The sequence below is a fragment of the Syngnathus typhle genome, linkage group LG21, assembly GCF_033458585.1.
Source record: "Syngnathus typhle isolate RoL2023-S1 ecotype Sweden linkage group LG21, RoL_Styp_1.0, whole genome shotgun sequence".
NCBI classification, from domain to species: Eukaryota; Metazoa; Chordata; class Actinopteri; order Syngnathiformes; family Syngnathidae; genus Syngnathus; species Syngnathus typhle.
In genome coordinates, this window is record NC_083758.1 from 102,846 (window position 1) to 125,939 (window position 23,094).

General features: G+C 44.9%; 6 non-coding genes across 6 annotated transcripts; 5 read left to right on the forward strand and 1 right to left on the reverse strand.

Annotated features, from left to right (window-relative positions):
• Positions 1 to 436: 436 nt before the first annotated feature.
• Positions 437 to 600, forward strand: LOC133145719 (U1 spliceosomal RNA). The gene has a single exon (XR_009710971.1). It is a non-coding gene; the product is annotated as a U1 spliceosomal RNA (small nuclear RNA).
• Positions 601 to 2,601: 2,001 nt separating this feature from the next.
• On the forward strand, positions 2,602 to 2,793 carry LOC133145796 (U2 spliceosomal RNA). The gene has a single exon (XR_009711046.1). It is a non-coding gene; the product is annotated as a U2 spliceosomal RNA (small nuclear RNA).
• A 3,495-nt stretch (positions 2,794 to 6,288) lies between these two features.
• On the forward strand, positions 6,289 to 6,506 carry LOC133145924 (small nucleolar RNA U3). Its single transcript, XR_009711169.1, has one exon. It is a non-coding gene; the product is annotated as a small nucleolar RNA U3 (small nucleolar RNA).
• A 399-nt stretch (positions 6,507 to 6,905) lies between these two features.
• LOC133145973 (U5 spliceosomal RNA) lies at positions 6,906 to 7,018 on the reverse strand. The gene has a single exon (XR_009711214.1). It is a non-coding gene; the product is annotated as a U5 spliceosomal RNA (small nuclear RNA).
• A 5,004-nt stretch (positions 7,019 to 12,022) lies between these two features.
• LOC133145885 (U2 spliceosomal RNA) lies at positions 12,023 to 12,213 on the forward strand. Its single transcript, XR_009711132.1, has one exon. It is a non-coding gene; the product is annotated as a U2 spliceosomal RNA (small nuclear RNA).
• Positions 12,214 to 20,948: 8,735 nt separating this feature from the next.
• Positions 20,949 to 21,112, forward strand: LOC133146047 (U1 spliceosomal RNA). The gene has a single exon (XR_009711278.1). It is a non-coding gene; the product is annotated as a U1 spliceosomal RNA (small nuclear RNA).
• The last annotated feature ends 1,982 nt before the right edge of the window (positions 21,113 to 23,094 follow it).

Here is a 23,094-nt window from a genome sequence, read left to right on the forward strand (position 1 = left end):
AAAACTCGTTCAGAAAAAGAAGTATATATATTTTTCTGCGGTAATGTTGGAGATTTTCAATAAATACAAATTCATACCGTTTTAGGGTTCTCAGGAGAAAAGAGGCACTGCATGATGGGCATGTTTTGACTTCATTTATCGGTTTATTATAGTTGCTGGCATCACCACTAGACGGCGACTCTAGGAAAAAGGAGGTGAACAAAGACGTGGAGGCAGTAGAAAAAGAAGCAAGGCATGATGGTCATGTTTCTGAATCTATTTTTTACTTAATTTAAAATGTTTTGGTTTTGAATGACTAAAGGTGTACTATGTTAACAGTTCTACGAATGCTGTCTCATCCACTGAATACGTGTGCTCACACTTTTGTACCAAATTAGCCTCTGACTGTAGATGGTGTGCGCGGTGAAAACGTCGGCCCCGGCGACGTATACGACTCATACTTACCTGGCAGGGGAGATACAATTATCAAGAAGATGGTTCACCCAGGGTGAGGCTCAGCCATTGCACTCCGGTTGTGCTGACCCCTGCGAATTCCCCAAATGTGGGAATCTCGACTGCACAATTTCTGGTAGTGGGGGACTGCGTTCGCGCTCTCCCCTGATTCTCCTGTACAATATAAAATCCCTCACACGAAGCCAAATTTCATGGTCGCCACATACTGAGCGATGGTGCATCAAGCTGTGCTCTGCAACTGTGCACCTACTTGCCGAACTTCATTCAACAAATTAGTAATTGCAAAATAAAATGTACTTACTACGTTCCCGACCCGTTATTGATACGAACGTATATGATATAACTTTCATATAACCTGCTTTCTGGAATAGCCCCACGGATCATTTCCCGTTCTCCATTTACCTACACTATAAAGAAAAACTAATGGCCAAAAGGTACGTGGACCCAGACATACAACTGATTTTTGCACCCCCTACTCTACTGGTCAAATCAAGAGTAGTTTACATCACAGTCCGTTAGCTTCATTCTCACAGGATAAAGCAGAGGGTCAATGACGTCATTGATTCAAGTTCATGGCGGCTGGCAGCAAGGATATACGAAAAAATATGATCAAAATGTCTTTCTTTAAATCAGAAATTGTGCCAGAAATTTTTAGTACAATCCTTGTTCTCAAATTTTTAAGAGAATGTCATTTTCTAAACTTGCTCAGAAAAAGAAATATATATCTTTCTGCGGTACTGTTGGAGATTTTCTATAAATACAAATTCATATGGTTCTCAGGTGAAAAGAGGCAATGCATGATGGGTATGTTTTTACTTCATTTCTTATGCTGCCACCACCACTAGATGGCAACTCTAAGAAAAAGGAGGTGAACAAAGGCGTGGAGGCAGTAGAAAGAGAAGCAAAGCATCAGTTTATGGGTATTTACGAGGGTATTTTTATATTAATACTTTAATAGCTAAATGGCTCCTATTATTGTTCCTTACATATAGTATAATTTGTGGAAAATATATTAATTTATTGCTCAATGCATAATCAATAGTTTTATATTTGAATGGGTGGATGTCACCAAAAGCTGTCCCTAAAGCTTAACCAATTTGGTCTGTAAACTTTAGCAGAATTAATAACTACAAGGCAGGACTATTAACTATTTCCCATTGACAAGTATAGGTGGCTCCGCTTTCGCAGAGCATCAAAAAATTGAGATGAACTCTCATTGTTCCTCCCCACGGAAATCTTTAGTAAAAGGCGATCGGTGAAATTGCAGCAACCATTCCTTCTAATACAAACAATAGACGTTCATAGATTTACTACATTTAGAAGGACTCAACCTAAATAGACAGTTTAAACGAGTATTTTGTGTTCATCAATGTGTTTTTTCCTTGAAACATTGTTGGCGCACAGGATTATGGATACCTGATATTTCAAACAGCGTCACCTATCGATTGGGCAACTATTTTGAGTGTGAGTTTTGAACGTATAAACAGTTGTATGTCTTGGTCCGTGTACTTTTGGTATGAGAGAAATGGAAATGATCCGATTTCCGTGTGTTATTTTCAAATGTGTAATTTCAGATTTTTATTCAACACAAATCGGGAAACAAAAGACGATCGTAATTTCCTCAAATGAGTGTTAAGAAATGCTGGCGTGGATTGGAATGCGATTCACCTCCACTGCGATGGTGGCGTTCGAGGGTTAATGTAAATTGCCACAGCAGGAAACAGAAAGTAGTTTGGCGAAGTGGGCCGCGTGTTTTTTTCCTGCGTGTTTTTTTTCCCGTCAAAATGTTCGTCAAACAGCTATCTTGCCTTCGGTCCCGAAATGTATCCAAAGATCCGATTGTTTTTGGCGAATGACCAATTCGTTTTGTTGGTCATTAAAAGCTATTCCCATCAGGAGCTCAGTTCATCGTTATTCTTTTGGGTCAACGTGAACCACGTGACACTAAACCTCCACGAACACACGAAAATCTGCAACCGATGCACAGGTTGAAAACAGCCCGGTGACGCATTATCATTCCAAACTCTTAATAGTTGAGGTTTGTTACGGTGGTCGGTACGTGGCATTAGTATGACTCAATATATTTAAACCGTAACTTGAATTGGTAGTCTCTTTATTTAAGTAGTTTTCTCAGACCAACTTTAGGTTATCGCTTCTCGGCCTTTTGGCTAAGATCAAGTGTAGTATCTGTTCTTATCAGTTTAATATCTGATACGTCCCCTATCCGGGGACCATATATTAAATTGATTTTTGGAACTGGGAGATGGAATTAGGGTCTTGCTCCGTCCACTCCACGCATCGACCTGGTATTGCAGTACTTCCAGGAACGGTGCACCCCCCTCTGCTGGTCAAATAAAGGATAGTTAAGTCAGGAAGCCATTAGAATCGGTTCGCTTCATTCTCACAGGATAAAGCAGAAAGTCAATAACGTCTTGAAAGTGTTTGATTCAATCAAGTTCATGACCTTTATCTAAATGTGAATAGCAGAAGAATTCTATCCTTTACAACAAAATAGAAAACATATCGGCCCTACGATTGGCTGGCCACCAGTTTATGATGTCCAGTGGGGATGGGCGATACCAATGATTTTGGAATCGATCCGATACCAAGTATTTCCTACCCAAAATACCCGATATTCGATCCGATATCGATACTGGAAGTGTAATTTCCCGCCCAAAAAACGATTTAAATGCAGTGTCATTCTTGCTCTTGGAGAGTCATCTATTGAATTTTGTAGAAAAAAGTATTACGTCACGTGAATTATTAACCTTTTTAGACATTAGTGCATTAGTGGAATATGCATATTAATAGTATAACTTTAATAAAAAGGAGCTATTCTTTACTTTTCTCTCTCTCTCTCTCTCTCTCTCTCTCTCTCTCTCTCTCTCTCTCTCTCTCTCTCTCTCTCTCTCTCTGTTGTTGGGAAAAAGTTTTGTCTTTTAGTATAATCTAAAAAGAGACATGGTACCAACAGAGATGCAGGGCTTAATCGTCATGAGCAGCAAAACTATCAATTTGTAAAGCCACTGGATACTTACATTTAATATTGTAATACTTTAGTGTTGTTTATAGGAAGTGGAGTTACAAATAAAACGTATGGCGTTCGACCACAAATTGAAAAGGGGAAAACTTTATTTATAAATGACTGACTAAAGCGTAGTAATTATTGCTTCAAATAGCACATCAACCACAAATGCTTACAATTTTTGGTTAGCACCTGATACCTGGATATGTCTTGCCTTTCTGAAACGCTGCTTCTAAGGTACTTTGATACCTTAGCCTCGGTGTGGCTGCAGGGTTTTCCGTCGCTGCCTTAGTGTCTGCGGCACGTTTCAACTGCAGCTCTTCATGAACCGTGGGGTGAATTTTGCTTAAATGTTTTGTCAAGTTTGTGGTGTTGCCACAATATTTAATTGTTTTGTGACATATTTCACATTTTGCCTCGTTGTTATTAAGTAAAATATAATATCCCCAAACCAGACTTCTCTTGCGTTCGGACTGGGCCGCCGCCGTGGCCATGCTTGTTTGTGTTTGTTTGGATTGGAACGGGAGGCGGAGGAGGAGGGCTTGGCTTGTGAGAAAAGGGGGCGGGAGCAAAGCAGAGCAGGACACGCCGGTGCAGCAGGCGGAAGGAAAAGTAGTGCTAGCATGAGTGCAAGTCGTCAAATTGGAGCAGAAAAAAATGAGGAAAAATATAATTAAATAATTGTAAGTATCGATATTTTAGCTAGGGAGATCGATACTCAAAAATGAGCAGCCTGGATCGATATATCGATACTTTTGTATCGATCCGCCCATCCCTATGTGATAGGCTCCAGCACGCCTACTAACTAGGGGTGTAACGATACATCGATACACATCGATTAATCGATATAATGCTCTGCGATTTATTGGCATCGATGCTAAAGGTAAACATCGATTTATATCGCCGTGTTTGACCTCGGACATTAGACGCGACTTTATTTTGAAATCCAGTTCATTGTTGCTTGCTTCCTCTTTTCGGGAGCAGTGCGCCCGGCGTTGTTGTGTTGTGAGCAGATCACGCACGTGAAAGGGGAGGGGACAACTAGTACGCGGCTCCTGGGCTGCTGCTATGGCTAGTGTCCAAAAAGACGAGGAAATTTGCTCCCCTTTAGGCTTCAAGTCATTCGTTTGGAAGCACTTTGGATTCCAAAGAAAAGATGGCTCAACGGCCAAGACACGTGCAGTTTGTAAATCCTGCCATGCGGTGATCAAATATTCAGGGAGCACAAATCTCGCCACACATTTAAAAAAAACACACGACATCAAAGTTCAGTGTTAAAGTAAGGAATTTGTATACTACAATACTCTTGTAATTTCCTAAATAAAGAGTTTGCAGTACCTTGTTGATTTTGCGTATGAATTGTTATAAATCAGGATAGTGTTCTATATTTTTTATTAAAAAAAAATCGATCGTAGAGCACTATATCGCGATATATCGTGAATGAATCGCAGCAGGCTTTAAGATATCGACAAATATCGTATCGTAGTTCTTTATATCGATATTATATCGTATCGTGACAAAACCCGCGATTTACACCCCTACTACTAACCCCGTGGGGAGAATCAGTACAGAAATTGGATGGATGGGCAATATAAAATATTCTCTCTGGTGTCTGCAAGCGTTATCAGTACTCACGGCGGGTGGATTCTGAAACGTGTCTGCAATGTAAAGTTGATTGTTTGGCTACCATAGGCATTTTTAAAAGCCTCTATGTTAATTTTAAAACCTTTACTTTACATGGTCGTTTTTAAATAAAAGCCTTCATGTTTAAAACAAAAGCCTAGTATACACAGTCAGTTTTAAAGCCTTACAATTTAGACAATTTAAACAAGTATACTTGTAACACAACAAGTGTTAAAAAAATTGCTTGTTCTAAACATTGACGCAAAGGATCGTGGGTACGTGATCGAGCGCTCAGCCAATGATGGCTGTGTTGCCAAATACCCTAATGACGTCGGCACTCTTTCTAATACAATCTAATAGGGGTGTAAATCGCGGGTTTTGTCACGATACGATATAATATCGATATAAAGAACTTCGATACGATATTTTCCGATATCTTAAAGCCTGCTGCGATTCAATCACGATATATCGCGATATAGTGCTCTACGATCGATATTTTTTTTTTTAATAAAAAATATAGAACAATATCCTGATTTATAACAATTCATACGCAAAATCCACAAGGTACTGCAAACTCTTTATTTAGGAAATTACAAGAGTATTGTAGTATACAAATTGCTTACTTTAACACTTAACTTTGATGTCGTGTTTTTTCTTTAAATGTGCGGCGAGATTTGTGCTCCCTGAATATTTGATCACCGCATGGCAGGATTTACAAACTGCACGTGTCTTGTCCGTTGAGCCATCTTTTCTTTGGAATCCAAAGTGCTTCCAAACGAATGACTTGAAGCCTAAAGGGGAGCAAATTTCCTCGTCTTTTTGGACACTAGCCATAGCACCAGCCCAGGAGCCGCGTACTAGTTGTCGACTCCCCTTTCACGTGCCTGCTCTGCTCACAACACAACAACGCCGCGCACTGCTCCCGGAAGAGGAAGCAAGCAACAATGAACTGGATTTCAAAATAAAGTCGCGTCTAATGTCCGAGGTCAAACACGGCGATATAAATCGATGTTTACCTTTAGCATCGATGCTAATAAATCGTAGAGCATAATATCGATTAATCGATGTTTATCGATGTATCGTTACACCCCTACAATCTAAACATAGTCCTTTACTAGTCGTGGTTGCCCTCTGGGTAAAAATGGTACACTCGCAGATGACTTCCCGCCGCCCCTCGTTGATGAATTAAGACTATACTTTCAGGGATAATTTCTATAGTTATTAACTTGAGATATGTGTTTCTAAAGTGAACGGTCTCGCCAACTACGATGATGAGAATTGATGTTCCTTCCTGAGCGTGAAGCTAGCGGAGAATAATGATGTTTATATCATAGATTCTCCACTTTTGATGAGCGTTCTATGCTTCCTAGTGGAGCATTGAGGGGAGGGACATGATCAGAGTAGTTCTTTGAAATTGGTTAAATAAAAATTAAGCTAATGTAGTGGCGTACTCCTGATATTCAACTCAGTCGATTAACAGTATCGTCGTATTAGTTCAACTAACAAAAGCCTGTTATGTATTTCTGAAGTACTTTTGTACTGAAGTACTTATGGCTGTATTCATTTACACAGCTTAAATCTTTACAACTTCGACACAAATCTGAATTAACTTTAATAATAAATATTTTAATGGCTAAATTGTTTATTGTCCCTTACATATAGTATAATTAGTAGAAAATATATTAATTTATTGCTCATATTAGATAGTTTTATATTTGAATGGGTGGATGTTACCTGTAAGCTATGGCAGAATTAATGGCAACAAAGCAGGAATTTTGATTACTTTCCATTGACAAGTACAGGAAGCTCCGCTTTCGCAGAGCATCAAAAAATTGAGATATACTCTTGTTGTTCCTCCCCACGGAAATCTTTAGTAAAAGGCGAAAGATTTATACGATCTGAAGAGAAACAAGAGAACCGATTTCGGCTTGTCCAAACGGGCCACCCCATTGCTGGTCTCACCAAAGTAACAGGCGGTGTCACACTAGCAACCATTTCCTTTTAATAAAAATAGATCTTCATATATTTGCTAAATTTAGGAGGCCTTAACACTCAACTAAGATGTATAGTTCGAACAAGTATTTGGTGTTTGGCAATTCTATGGAAACGTTTACACTCTAAACGTGTCGTTGTGAGTCCATGCTTGCTCTGCTGCGTTCGGTTCCAACTCCCTGACCTGTTTGTTTGCATTGTGCACGTTCTCCACTCTGGTTTCCTTCCATTTCCCCCAAACATGCATGATAGGCCCATTGAGCGCTCCAAATTGCCCGTAGGTGCGAGTGCGGACGGTTTTTCGTCTCTGTGTGCCCTGCGAGTGATTATTATTTGTTAAAGCGTATATGCCGTTACACCGCTAGATGGCAGCAGCGTTGACTTCCGCACCTGACCACAAAAAGAAACGGGAATCACGTGATGCGCAGGAAAAGAAGCATTAGTATGAGTCGATATATTTAAACCGTAACTTGAATTGGTAGTCTTGTAGTGGGTTGACATAATTCACCCGGAACCTAAGTTCACGTTGCCGAGTTCCGGTGGGATGTTTTACACGTGTGGGAGTTTCCTGTTTGAGGAGTGTGTGTTAGGATCTCGAAGGGAAAAGAGTCGGCCCGTGGTTGAGAGAAGCTAATTATAAATGTCATTAAAACAACTGCCGTTGGCAACGTCATTTATCACTCCGCCTCCGACTCCAGTCCTTGCACACCACACTGGTGACCCTGACATCAGTCCCGCTGAGGATTCCGGGACTGAACAGAATACCGAGCGAGACGGCATGGCGCATTTCGCCGTCCTTAGGCTGCCTGAGTTTTGGGAGACTTCTGCAGCAACGTGGTTCGCACAGGCGGAGGCTCAGTTCGCCCTCCGGGGAATTACGGATGACGCCACATGCTACTACCACGTTGTCTCGGCACTCGGAAGCTCCACCGCAGCCAGAGCCGTAAGTTTCATCACTTCCCCTCCGGCCCAGGATAAATATGCAGGGCTCAAGGCTTATCTCCTCAGGATTTTTGAACTGTCGCGATCCGAACGAGCCCGGCGCCTGCTTGCTATTCAAGGCATGGGGGACAGCAAACCCTCTGAACACATGGAGATGATGTTAAACCTGCTGGGTGGGGAAGAGCCGAATTTTCTTTTCATTGAACTGTTTCTGCGACATATGCCGCCGCACGTCCAAACGGCCCTCGCAAATACGACCATTACGGAGCCGCGTGCTCTTTCGGAGAAAGCGGACCGTTTCTACTTGGCCACCCAGCGTTTCGCCCCTGGTGTGCTGGCCCCAACACGCAGCTACACGTCCCCGAGCGCTGGCGTTTCCCCTGGCAGAGGACGCGCTGCAACTGACAGCCGCACCAGCACAGGTTTGTGCTACTTCCATGCACGTTTTGGCGCCAAGGCTAAAAGGTGCCGCTCCCCTTGCAACTTCGACACGACGGGAAACGCCAAAGCCTGCGCTCAGTAGTGGCCGTCACCGCAGGCAAAAAGAACCGGCTGCTGTTCGTTGAGGACTCCCTCTCTGGTCGCAGATTCCTCTGTGACACCGGCGCCCAGAGAAGCGTCCTGACGGCTACAGTGGACGACGCTGCTGGAGGGTTGCACGGCCCGCCCTTAACATCCGCCAACGACACTCCCATCAGGACGTATGGCACAAGGACTGTGGACATATGTTTCGGGGGTCAGCGTTTCACATGGGACTTTGTCACTGCCGACATCTCCTTCCCCCTGCTTGGCGCAGATTTTTTGTGCGCCCACGGACTGCTCGTGGATGTTAAGAACGGCCGCCTGGTGGACGCGTTAACCTTCTCCTCCTTCGCATGTGTCCGCGATGAGGGGAATTATGTGGGTCTCTCCAGTTCGCTCTCCGAGGGCGACATGTACCAGAAACTCCTCGGAGAGTTCCCCAGCCTTACACGGCCCACTTTTGCCGCCACCACAGCTAAACATGGGGTCGAGCACCACATCGAGACCAAAGGCCCCCCCATCTACGCTAGGGCCCGACGGCTCAACCCGGAGAGACTGACAATTGCTCGGGCCGAGTTCGCCAGCATGGAACGCCTTGGCATTGTTCGCCGCTCTGACAGCCCGTGGGCCTCCCCACTCCACATGGTGCCTAAGCCGGACGGTGGTTGGCGCCCGTGTGGCGACTACCGCCGCCTCAATGATGCCACCACGCCCGACCGCTACCCGGTCCCCCATGTTCAGGACTTTTCGATACATCTAGCAGGGAAGCACCTGTTCTCCAAAGTGGACCTGGTGCGGGGTTATCACCAAGTCCCGGTGCACCTTGCTGACATCCCTAAAACGGCGGTGGTGACTCCTTTCGGGCTTTTCGAGTTTCTTAGGATGCCCTTCGGCCTGAAAAACGCGGCCCAGTCCTTCCAGCGGTTGATGGACTCTGCGCTTAGGGACATGCCTTTCATCTTCGTCTACTTGGACGATGTCCTCGTCGCCAGCTCCTCGGAGGAGGAGCATGCGGCACACCTGCGGGCCCTTTTCACAAGGCTCGACCAGCATGGCCTGATCATTAACCCGGCGAAGTGCGTCTTCGGGGTGCCGTCGATCCAGTTTCTTGGGCATCTCATCGGCAGTAATGGGGCCACCCCCTTGCCGACAAAGGTGGAAGCAGTCTCCGCTTTTCCCCGCCCACGTTCGGCCCGGGGGCTACGGGAGTTCCTTGGGATGGTTACGTTCTACCACCGATTCATACGCCGGGCGGCCCACATCATGCACCCACTGTATGGGGCCCTTAAGGGTAAGACCCCCAACCAGGACATCGACTGGACCCCCGAGAAAATCAAAGCTTTCGAGGATACTAAGGCTGCGCTGTGCCAGGCCACCTTGTTGGTCCACCCGTCGCCTGGAGCCCCGGTCGCCCTCACAACCGACGCATCTGACTACGCAGTTGGTGCTGTATTTGAGCAGTGGGTTGGTGGCGCCTGGCAACCGCTCGCCTTTTTCAGCCGCCAGCTGGTCCCTAGGGAGCGCAAATACAGCACATTCGACAGGGAGCTACTCGGCGTCTGGTTGGCGATCCGCCATTTCCGCTCCATCCTGGAAGGCCGTGAGTTTACGGTTTTCGTCGACCACAAGCCCCTCACGTTCTCTATGTCCAAGGTGGCTGAGCCGTGGTCCGCCCGCCAGCAGCGTCAGCTGTCATTTATCTCTGAGTACACCACAGATATCCGACACATCGCCGGCAAGTCCAACGTGGTCGCCGATTGCCTCTCTAGAGCGGTCGTCCACACGGTTCAGCTGGGGCTCGACTACTCAAGTATGAGTGCTGACCAAGCCTCAGATCCTGGGATCCAGTCGCTCAAAGACTCTGACACTGGGCTGCGTCTGGAGGTGGTCGCGGTTGGCGACTCAGGAGTCAGGCTGTGGTGCGACCTCTCCACCGGCCAGCCTAGACCACTTGTCCCTGCCGGCTGGCAGCGGGCTGTCTTTGAGGCGATACACGGCCTGTCCCATCCTGGCAGAAAAGCGTCCGTGAGGCTGGTGGCTCAGAAGTTCGTCTGGAAAGGGCTGAAGAGGGACGTGCGGGCCTGGGTCGACTCGTGTGTGGCTTGTCAGCGTGCGAAGGTATACCGCCATACCAAGGCCCCGTTGGAGCCGTTCACTGTCCCCGAGAGGAGGTTCGACCACGTCAACATCGACCTTGTGGGCCCGCTCCCCCCTTCCCATGGTTTCACCTACCTCCTCACCATGGTGGACAGGACGACCTGTTGGCCTGAGGCCGTCCCCCTCTCCTCAACCTCGGCTGCTGACGTGGCCCGGGCGTTTATTGGCACATGGGTCGCGCGCTTTGGAACACCTTCAGACCTCTCCTCGGACCGGGGTGCACAGTTTACTTCCGAGATCTGGAATGTGGTTGCTGGAGGCCTGGGCGTCAAGCTGCACCGCACCACCGCTTATCACCCCCAGGCTAACGGGCTGTGCGAGCGGTTCCACCGCTCCATGAAGGCTGCTCTACGCGCCAGTCTGGTGGATGGCAACTGGGTGGACAGACTTCCCTGGGTCATGCTGGGCCTCAGGACGGCCCCCAAGGAGGACTTGCAGTCCTCGTCCGCTGAGCTCGTCTACGGCCAGGTACTACGAGTTCCAGGGGACTTCATTCCAGACGCCACAACGCCTTGGTCGGCGGCAGGGCAGCGGTCCTCCCTGCTGGAAGTTGCCGGGACGTTCGCACCTGTCCCCACGTCACGGCACTGCACCCCTGTTTCCCGGGTGCCCACCAACCTACGCTCGGCGGGTTTTGTGTTCATCCGCCACGACGCCCACCGCGGGCCGTTGCGTCCGCCTTACGACGGGCCTTTTAAGGTCTTGCAGCACGGGAGTAAGAGCATGGTCGTGGACATCGGCGGTAGGCCTGAGACTATCTCGGTTGATAGGATTAAGCCTGCCCACGTGGATGTTTCCCGGACGTTGGAATTGGCGCAGGCCCCACGCCGCGGACGCCCCCCAGCGCCTCGCCCCTCCGACCTGACCGAGCTCCCGCCTGCCCGACCGACAACGCGACCGTCCAACCCAGCGGTCTTTCCGGCGGCGCCCCCTACCCTTGACCCCCTGCCAGCCCCTGCCACCTACACCCGCTGTGGTCGGGCTGTCGTTCCTTTCCGGCGCGGGGATTTTGACTATGGGTGAATTCTGGGGGGGCTTGTGTAGTGGGTTGACATAATTCACCCGGAACCTAAGTTCACGTTGCCGAGTTCCGGTGGGATGTTTTACACGTGTGGGAGTTTCCTGTTTGAGGAGTGTGTGTTAGGATCTCGAAGGGAAAAGAGTCGGCCCGTGGTTGAGAGAAGCTAATTATAAATGTCATTAAAACAACTGCCGTTGGCACCGTCATTTATCACTCCGCCTCCGACTCCAGTCCTTGCACACCACAGTCTCTTTATTTAAGTGGTTTCCTCAGACCAGTTTCAGTACATCGCTTCTCGGCCTTTTGGCTAAGACCAGGTGTAGTATCTGTTCTTATCAGATTAATATCTGATACGTTCCCTATCCGGGGACCATGTATATATTGGATTTTCGCAACAGGGAGATGGTATAGGGGCTTGCTCCGTCCACTCTATGCATCAACCTGGTATTGCAGTACCTCCAGGAGCGGTGCGCCCCCCTCTACTGGGCAAATAAAAAGTAGTTTACATCACAATCCGTTAGCTTCATTCTCACAGGATGAAGCAGAAAGTCAACGACGTCTTGATCGGATTTGATTCAAGTTCATGTTGTGTGCTCACTGTTAGAGTGGTGCTCACTCTAACTTATTTTGCAAGAACCACTCGGAGACAAGTTAGTCGTTTTGGGCACCTGCAGGCGGAGAGTCCATTCGTCACTGTGCGTACAGCAATGATCGAATGACGTCTGACTCTCGCTTCCCACAAGACCATCTTTATTAAGAGAAAAAGGGTGGGGGTGACCATAGACTGAATAGACAAGTAAAAAAGGCCCTTGACCTCTAGATTAGCAGGGCAGGGGATGTTTTACGACATTGTGTAGGATGGAACAAGCTAGGTTATTTATTACTGGTTACACACCAACATAAGCATAAAACTAATCTACCAAGGTTATTCATTACTGGTTACATACATTCCAACATAATCATATGATCAAGATAGTTTTGGAAAACCCTGACATCTCCCTCCTGTTTTATCATACGATTATGTGAACCAGATCAATAAAACATAAGTAAGAAAATATAAAGAAGAATAGTAAAAACAATAATAAAAAAATCAATAAAAAAAACTGAGATGACAGCGAATGGGCTGGGGAGCGTGTAGGGTGAAACATGACAAAAACAACAAACAATGATAGCAACAACTCCCAGTGAAGATGAGGACTTTCCTCAATACTCCAGATTAAACTTATTGTGTGATCTAAAAACCTGCTGGCCGATGTTAATACGCAGGAAAAGTCTCACACGGTCCCTTTGACTTAGGCGACCATAATGCTATCAATAAGAAAATATAAATAAAGCCATGATCCGTTCCGAATGAAGTAGGACCCGTCCAATGGTACAGCCATGTTGGCAGGAGAGCCCATACACCTTGAAATGGCTCTCCCATCCTGGCACACAGCGGTGATGTCCAAAGCTCCCATCCAGTTCCCTCCTGGAGAACAGTTGTCGTGAATGCATCCGTGGGTCTTGTTTTCTTGGATGAAACACGTGTAGTCCATTCCAGGTAGCGTCCTGGTTTAGCCACTTCTGGCATCTGTCGTCCTCCAACAGTCACATTGGGATTAATCCAAAATAGTTTGATCCCAGATTCATTCCTGCGAGTCCAGGGCGGTAGGGGTAGCGTCACTGACTGACAGTACGGTGTTGATATCAATCTCCTCCCATGGATGCCATACATTTCGCTTCAGTGACATTCATTGCTCTGGCCTCCAAGTGAACTTGTGTGGAGCAAGGGGAGTTTTTGGAAACACAGATAACATCCCTCCTGTGTGTGCGCTCTCACAGCGACCTTCACATACCAGTACCAAGCGTTGGTTTCGTATGGGTTTCTGGGGTCTCATGACCAGTCCTCAAAGTTCTCATCGTGTGACCATCGTTTCCCACGGTCAACATTATCACTTGGTCTGTTCAGATGTGTCCATAGACCATAGCATGCTCCAACCACAACGCAGCAGAGGATCCACCCGGCATGTGGAGCCCCGTTGCTACTAAGATGACAGGAACACCGAGACATCCCCCCGCCTAGCGGAGTTGGGATCGTTGTTTGCAGACTTCGCCACCGTCCCAAAATGAGGGGTCCAGCACTCCTTGTAGCTTGCATTGGCTAAGGTGAATCCAGCCGGGTCGTTCAGCAATCTTCACTGCGGAGGGGGGTAGTCAGCAAGACTTGGAATGGTCCCTCCCACCATGGCTGGCCCAGTTCTTTCTTTTGATGACCTTGATGTAGACCCAGTCTCCTGGATTGATGGGGTTGTCGACCTGTGAGGAGGAAAGATCAGGCGGCAGTAAACTTGCATTTGACACATCCTCCAGCCTGAGGGCCCTGATCATGCTACCTATGTTCTTCATCTGCTTTTTGCAACTCCTGTAGTCAATTGTAATGCCCTTTTTAACGAGGCAGATAGGAGTGTTTGAAAGAAGAGTTTGAGCACTTCCTAATGATTCCTCCTAACCAAAGACCGTTTATGACAGGGGCTTTCCCATTTATTGCCTCCTGTCTTAAAGGAGATTCCCTTATCCATGCCGTCTTCTTCCTAACACTTTCGCACACACACAGGGTGTGCACATAAACGCACACACACCGAGCGCGCACCCAAGGCTCAGACAAACGACAACAGCCTGACACAACTTTACAGAGATTACGCACGAACACAGAACACAGAACACAGACAAAGGGATTCCATACATCTCACATGTAGCTCCTTTTGATAGAACCTCCTATTGGTAACTGTATAGCGGACTGTTCCGCATATAATCCCTTACTCAACTCCCTTGCTTCTACTTTTCCATGTCGGTGCAGTCGTAAGTGATCCCTACTGCAGTCATTGTCTTGTTAACTGTCGCCTTGTGCGACTCCTATGCATGATTGTGTGAAAGTCAAAAATTTAACGTATCCAACATTCTGACCACCCAAACTCCACCGTGGTGCAACGAATTTACTATTTTATTGAGTAGGTACATTGAGCAACCTAGCTTCCTCTTGACTGAATTCACTTTAGTCCAAATGTCCTATTCTAAAATGTATCTAACTCAATTGCTCAATTATTGCTGTTTTGGGGGTGGCGGCTGCACTGACTACAACTTGAAGGCCCTGCAGCGCATAGTGAACACTGCTGGTAAGATTGCTGGTGCTTCGCTCCCCTCCTTGAAGGACATTTACACCTCCCATCTCACCCGCAAGGCGACCACGATTGTGAGTGATGCGAGTCACCCCGCTCACTCTTTGTTCGAGCTTCTGCCCTCTGGGAAGAGGTACAGAAGCCTGCGCTCCCGCACCTCCAGACTCTCAAACAGCTTCATGCTCCAGGCTGTTAGGATCCTGAACTCGCTCCCCCGTTCTGCGTAGCGTCCTGTACTTTTACTGTCTGGACTGTCTGAATGCACACTGGCTCTTATTATTTATTATTTGTTATTACTCTTATTTATTGTTTGTGCCTTTTTGTTTATGATGTTTTTTACTTTTGCGCTATGCTTGCTGGCTCCGTTATTTATTGTGTTATCTGTTTATTTATTATTTATTCATCACTCTTACTATTGATTGGTAGAATTTTTGCCTTCTTGTTTTTATATTGTGTCGCGTACATGTATGTCTATCGTGTTATGTGTCTCGTCACCGTGGGATAGAGAAAAACGTAATTTCGGTCTCTTTGTGTGTTGTGACATGTGGAGAGATTGACAATAAAGCTGACTTTGACTTTGACTTTGACTTATGCCTGATGAGCCAAAACATCAGATCTCGCTCTTGTTTCCTACCGTTTTACCCTATTTGTCCTATCCAAATCTGTTCAGTCTCCGATTATGATGAGTTTCTCTGTAGCTCTACGCATTATTCAATTTTTTATCAAATCTCCTCAGTTCTGTCAAACCCAGTGCACAATGAAGCTCCTTTCCACTTTACCCCAAGCCCCACGAAGCTTCAGCACCGCCACAGCACGGAGTGCGATTTGGTCGTTGGACATTTCAAGTCCATATCTTTTGCCGCACCTCACCCTCTCAAGATGGTGTTCTTTTGTTGTTGAGTCAACCCATCCATCACTCTCGAATGAGTCCATTGTTCAAATGTCCATTTTTTCTTCAACATTGTGAGTTCCTCCACTTCTCACTGTCTTTTCTCGTCCCCGAGGATGTCGTCTTTTCTTCCCGAGTGTACTTGTCCCCCTACAAGTACAACAATAGTCTTTCTTTGTCCTTGCCAAAGGTCAAAGGTGCCTCAAAGCCAGGCACCGTTTTGTAGACGTCCATGGCTGCAGGCAGAGTCTCGGGATTGAATTTTCAGGGATCCTGGCACTGAGAGTGACAGACTGGGACATCAAACTTGTAACCAAATGTAGCTGCTGCCATCAATTCGCTAGTAACGTTTGTTTACCAAACTTCAAATTCTCCTAGTAACAGCGATCTCGTCTTTATATTGTAAGTCCTGCAACTCATCCTATTTTCGAGCTACGTTCTGTCTATAGTTCCTATTTAATGAGACAGTACATTGTCTTCAGTATCATTATTTAAAATTAACTCAACGAGGTCTGCGTTCCACATCTAGCCCTGATCTATGTCTTGACCTCTCAAACGTTATTACCTGTGTCATGCTTGCTCAAAAATGTGACTTAGAATATGGTGTTGTGAATTTCCAATCTCCCTGATCAAATTGGATCCCGCTTCTTAGCTCTTCTTTCTCATGCTCCTGTTAGCCTGCAACTGTCCAAATTAATAATGTTGTTTTCTTTTAACTGTCTTTCTGTTGAACCTCTAAATCTCTCTTGTTGCTAACCTATCTGCACCAGGAAGGGTCTTAAAGAAAGGACCAACAGATTACTCCCAATATCTCCTCATTATTTATGAGTTAGCCTCCCTTTCCTCACTCGGGTGCATATCTTGTCAGTTGTTAATGGAAACCAGATGTCTCGTGCCAATGAGATCATGGACCAAGGCCCAAACAATCCCGCACGAACCTGACCCGAAACATGATCCGGTCACACTTAGGCTTACTAGTGAGATATACATTGCATGATACCAGAATAGAATTTTACCACAGTATGACACTAAATGTATTAGAAAATCCATATGTCGTAAAGGTTTGTATTATTACTATCTTCCACTATCTGTCCTATTCACTCCCTCCTTCTGAGGCTTGGCAACGCCCATGCCTCACACCTTGACAAACTTTTTGGGAGGATGTGTTCTTTACTACATATGATTCCATCATTTAATTTGACTTTCTTTCCAAAACGCTTCTCAATTTCCCAGTTCACACATCTTCTGCATGTGTTACTGGTTCTCCAGTTTTTCTCCAGTCAATCATCAATCCAAAAGCTATGTTTTTCATTCCAGCATTCAACTTACTCAAAACCACTCTTTCAGCAAAGTCGCTCTACCAATTCTCCATAGCAGTCGCCAACAGCTCCAACCATTCAACCTGTATTTTCCCATCATTCAAGGCAATCATTCATCAATGCTCATTTGCATCTCACACACAGTCTCCAAAAAGGAGTCTCTCCATCACATTGGTCTCAACTCATCCAAGCTCACCACACAACACTCATATACCACCCCCAACTCAAGGTTCCCGATAGAACAATCCACCAAAAAAAACTCAACTCATAAAAACCACTGGCAAATCAATCCGAAATTTTCTTTGCTTTTAGATTTAACAAACTCAATTTCTCAGATTTAGCTCGCATATAATTTTATAACACCATCAATCAATTATTCCCATTAAATGTAGCATTGCAATGTCTCAAATTCACAATTTTGCCTCTTCCAATTCCTGAAAGCATGCTCTGTCGCTTCTCCTTCAAATTTCTCATGAGGGCTCAACACTCAACATGCACCAGTGTGGATCAACTCCTGCTCGCAAACACATTTTTCTCTCCTTCTCTCATTTTTATCTTTCCAAATCGTTTCTGTTCTGCGGTACAAATTGGATAGACCACAGTCTAACAAATTTCTTCACACTGAAAGTTTAGCCAATTTTCATCATTTTAACACACATGCACAGCTCTCGCGCGCGTAGGGCAGGTCCCAGCACCAATGATTCGCCACAGGCTGGCCATTTCCCGTGGTCGACCATGAGCCAGTCCCTCCCACGCACACAAGGACAGTACACTCCAATTTTTTTTATTTATCTTCAAGTTGCATTCATTTACCACTTGATTTGCAAATTCTAACTTCCGTGCACACACACAATTTGATCCCTGGTAATTTGTCGTTGGGCATACAAACAGCATTGTCATACTTCTTGCATGGACAGGAGCTCTAATAATCCAAAAAATGTTCCAATAATCAGACAATGACATGTTTTGCTGTCATATGGGCATCTATTCCTTCTTTCTCTGTATTAGCATGAGGGGTCAAAGGAGAGGAAGCTTGTCATGCTGTAAATGTGATTTTTCCTCTGCCTCTTCCTCTGCCCCTTGACTGGCACCGTTTTTTTTCTTCTAAAACACTCTATTGACCAGTGTCCACGTTTCCCACAGTTCCAACAGTTGTCAGAATCTGATGGGGGTTTTGAATTATATGGTGACCTTCGGCCTTGTTGGTCTCTCTCTCTTTCTCTCCCCTTTGGGAACTTTGGAAGAAGATCGTTGTATCTTCATTTAGATCATTATCATCATCTAGATGAAATACATCAGAACATTTGCCTTTTTGGATAACTTTTTCAGCATGCCTGTCCCACTGCATAGTTGTTGTATACAAGTTTTGCACACGAGCGGAATGGCTTTCTTGCTCTTCTGCTTGAGCTGCGGCTGGAGCCGTGGCCGGGACAGTGCGCCTGCGCACTGTGGCCTCATTGTCTTCCGGCCTGACAAACATCGTCGCAGCACTTTTCAACTTTCTGTCTTTTGGATTTATTCTCTTCTCTCTTGTGAAGCATTCAACCATATTTTAGCACAAATCAAATCTTTCTCTTTTCTTTTCTTTTTCAGTCCCTCTGACTTCCTATTCACACTCTCTTCCAAGACATCAACCACTATCTTCCACACTTCAACTTTCAACTTCCCTTCTACTCCATACTTTTTCTTCCACTTCGGCATGTATTGCATACAGTTAACAAATTTACTCGCCATGTACTTCTCATCTCCATCAAGAGCTAGGGATCTACTGTTTTTATTTGCCATCTTAATTTGGTATTTTAGGTTTATACAATTATTATTATTATTATTATTATTTTTATTATTTTTCTTTGAGGATCCTCAATGCAAGTTTAAATTGACCTTTGAACAATTACTAGCCTGTATTATTTTCGTGGATCAATGCTAGAACTGCTATTTAGTCAATTTATCCTACCAATCACACTTTCTCAACCACACAAATTTCTTATCCCTGCCAACGCGAAGTCCTCTTTTAAAAATAAATTTATTTATCCGGATAGGGGACTCTACAACACCCCTTCCTTCCCTGGGAACTAAAGACAACCGTCCAGTTACCCAGCCCTGCCAACGCGAAGTCCTCTTTTTAAAAAATAAAAAGAGCTGCTTCATCCGGAGAGGGGACTCTACAACACCCCTTCCTTCCCTGGGAACTAAAGACAGCCGTCCAGTTACCCAGCCCTGCCAACGCGAAGTTGTCCCCTTAGAACAGTGGTTGTCAAATCAGGGTACACGGAGGTACGTGAGATTTGACAAAAATATTTTGAAAACCACTGCTCCAGAAGAGCCACTTCATCCGGAGGGGGACTCTACAACACCCCCTCCTTCCTCAAGACTTCTTATCCTCTGTCTTGCCTATTTTTATTCCTGTGCACTTTTACGCGTTTCACAACAACACAATCACACAACTTTAGGGTTTTAACTTACTTGTCTCCTTGGTTCGCTGTTCAGCCGGGTCCCGCCAATCCACATCTGTCAGACGAAGGCAGACCTAAGATGCTGGCCCAGCGAAGAAGTTCTCTTCCCAGGACTTTCTTTTCCAGGTCCTCCTAATGGACGCTGGCTTGTCGACAATGCAGCACGTCTTCCTCCGTCAGTCAGATGGTGGGTATGAGGGTCCCGGGTTTCGGCACCAAAATGTTAGAGTGGTGCTCACTCTAACTTATTTTGCAAGAACCACTCGGAGACAAGTTAGTCGTTTTGGGCACCTGCAGGCGGAGAGTCCATTCGTCACTGTGCGTACAGCAATGATCGAATGACGTCTGACTCTCGCTTCCCACAAGACCATCTTTATTAAGAGAAAAAGGGTGGGGGTGACCATAGACTGAATAGACAAGTAAAAAAGGCCCTTGACCTCTAGATTAGCAGGGCAGGGGATGTTTTACGACATTGTGTAGGATGGAACAAGCTAGGTTATTTATTACTGGTTACACACCAACATAAGCATAAAACTAATCTACCACGGTTATTCATTACTGGTTACATACATTCCAACATAATCATATGATCAAGATAGTTTTGGAAAACCCTGACACTCACCTTATATCTTTATTAGGTAATGCACTCTGAATTTAATCAGGACCCGAACCGATGTCTTTAATCACTTTTATTCATGAAACAGAGGGCCATCAACTTGCCGCTCTGTCTGCATATTCATTTCCCTGAACGTCACTCCTTCACTACGTCATCACGTAGGCCCACAGTACAATATCAGTACATGACAGTTCATGACGGTTCATCTTAGGCGGCAGCAAGAATTTACGTAACTGTTCTAAAATATGGTCAAAATGTCTTTTTTTGCTTGAGATTTTCCTATCATTGTTCCAGGATCTTTTAGGACAATTCTTGTTCTCCAAATGTTAAGAAAATGTCATTTTCAAAACTCGTTCAGAAAAAGAAGTATATATATTTTTCTGCGGTAATGTTGGAGATTTTCAATAAATACAAATTCATACCGTTTTAGGGTTCTCAGGAGAAAAGAGGCACTGCATGATGGGCATGTTTTGACTTCATTTATCGGTTTATTATAGTTGCTGGCATCACCACTAGACGGCGACTCTAGGAAAAAGGAGGTGAACAAAGACGTGGAGGCAGTAGAAAAAGAAGCAAGGCATGATGGTCATGTTTCTGAATCTATTTTTTACTTAATTTAAAATGTTTTGGTTTTGAATGACTAAAGGTGTACTATGTTAACAGTTCTACGAATGCTGTCTCATCCACTGAATACGTGTGCTCACACTTTTGTACCAAATTAGCCTCTGACTGTAGATGGTGTGCGCGGTGAAAACGTCGGCCCCGGCGACGTATACAACTCATACTTACCTGGCAGGGGAGATACCATGATCAAGAAGGTGGTTCACCCAGGGTGAGGCTCAGCCATTGCACTCCGGTTGTGCTGACCCGTGCGAATTCCCCAAATGTGGGAATCTCGACTGCACAATTTCTGGTAGTGGGGGACTGCGTTCGCGCTCTCCCCTGATTCTCCTGTACAATACAAAATCCCTCACACGAAGCCAAATTTCATGGTCGCCACATACTGAGCGATGGTGCATCAAGCTGTGCTCTGCAACTGTGCACCTACTTGCCGAACTTCATTCAACAAATTAGTAATTGCAAAATAAAATGTAATTACTACGTTCCCGACCCGTTATTGATACGAACGTATATGATATAACTTTCATATAACCTGCTTTCTGGAATAGCCCCACGGATCATTTCCCGTTCTCCATTTACCTACACTATAAAGAAAAACTAATGGCCAAAAGGTACGTGGACCCAGACATACAACTGATTTTTGCACCCCCTACTCTACTGGTCAAATCAAGAGTAGTTTACATCACAGTCCGTTAGCTTCATTCTCACAGGATAAAGCAGAGGGTCAATGACGTCATTGATTCAAGTTCATGGCGGCTGGCAGCAAGGATATACGAAAAAATATGATCAAAATGTCTTTCTTTAAATCAGAAATTGTGCCAGAAATTTTTAGTACAATCCTTGTTCTCAAATTTTTAAGAGAATGTCATTTTCTAAACTTGCTCAGAAAAAGAAATATATATCTTTCTGCGGTACTGTTGGAGATTTTCTATAAATACAAATTCATATGGTTCTCAGGTGAAAAGAGGCAATGCATGATGGGTATGTTTTTACTTCATTTCTTATGCTGCCACCACCACTAGATGGCAACTCTAAGAAAAAGGAGGTGAACAAAGGCGTGGAGGCAGTAGAAAGAGAAGCAAAGCATCAGTTTATGGGTATTTACGAGGGTATTTTTATATTAATACTTTAATAGCTAAATGGCTCCTATTATTGTTCCTTACATATAGTATAATTTGTGGAAAATATATTAATTTATTGCTCAATGCATAATCAATAGTTTTATATTTGAATGGGTGGATGTCACCAAAAGCTGTCCCTAAAGCTTAACCAATTTGGTCTGTAAACTTTAGCAGAATTAATAACTACAAGGCAGGACTACTAACTATTTCCCATTGACAAGTATAGGTGGCTCCGCTTTCGCAGAGCATCAAAAAATTGAGATGAACTCTCATTGTTCCTCCCCACGGAAATCTTTAGTAAAAGGCGATCGGTGAAATTGCAGCAACCATTCCTTCTAATACAAACAATAGACGTTCATAGATTTACTACATTTAGAAGGACTCAACCTAAATAGACAGTTTAAACGAGTATTTTGTGTTCATCAATGTGTTTTTTCCTTGAAACATTGTTGGCGCACAGGATTATGGATACCTGATATTTCAAACAGCGTCACCTATCGATTGGGCAACTATTTTGAGTGTGAGTTTTGAACGTATAAACAGTTGTATGTCTTGGTCCGTGTACTTTTGGTATGAGAGAAATGGAAATGATCCGATTTCCGTGTGTTATTTTCAAATGTGTAATTTCAGATTTTTATTCAACACAAATCGGGAAACAAAAGACGATCGTAATTTCCTCAAATGAGTGTTAAGAAATGCTGGCGTGGATTGGAATGCGATTCACCTCCACTGCGATGGTGGCGTTCGAGGGTTAATGTAAATTGCCACAGCAGGAAACAGGAAGTAGTTTGGCGAAGTGGGCCGCGTGTTTTTTTGCTGCGTGTTTTTTTTCCCGTCAAAATGTTCGTCAAACAGCTATCTTGCCTTCGGTCCCGAAATGTATCAAAAGATCCGATTGTTTTTGGCGAATGACCAATTCGTTTTGTTGGTCATTAAAAGCTATTCCCATCAGGAGCTCAGTTCATCGTTATTCTATTGGGTCAACGTGAACCACGTGACACTAAACCTCCACGAACACACGAAAATCTGCAACCGATGCACAGGTTGAAAACAGCCCGGTGACGCATTATCATTCCAAACTGTTAAGAGTTGAGGTTTGTTACGGTGGTCGGTACGTGGCATTAGTATGACTCAATATATTTAAACCGTAACTTGAATTGGTAGTCTCTTTATTTAAGTAGTTTT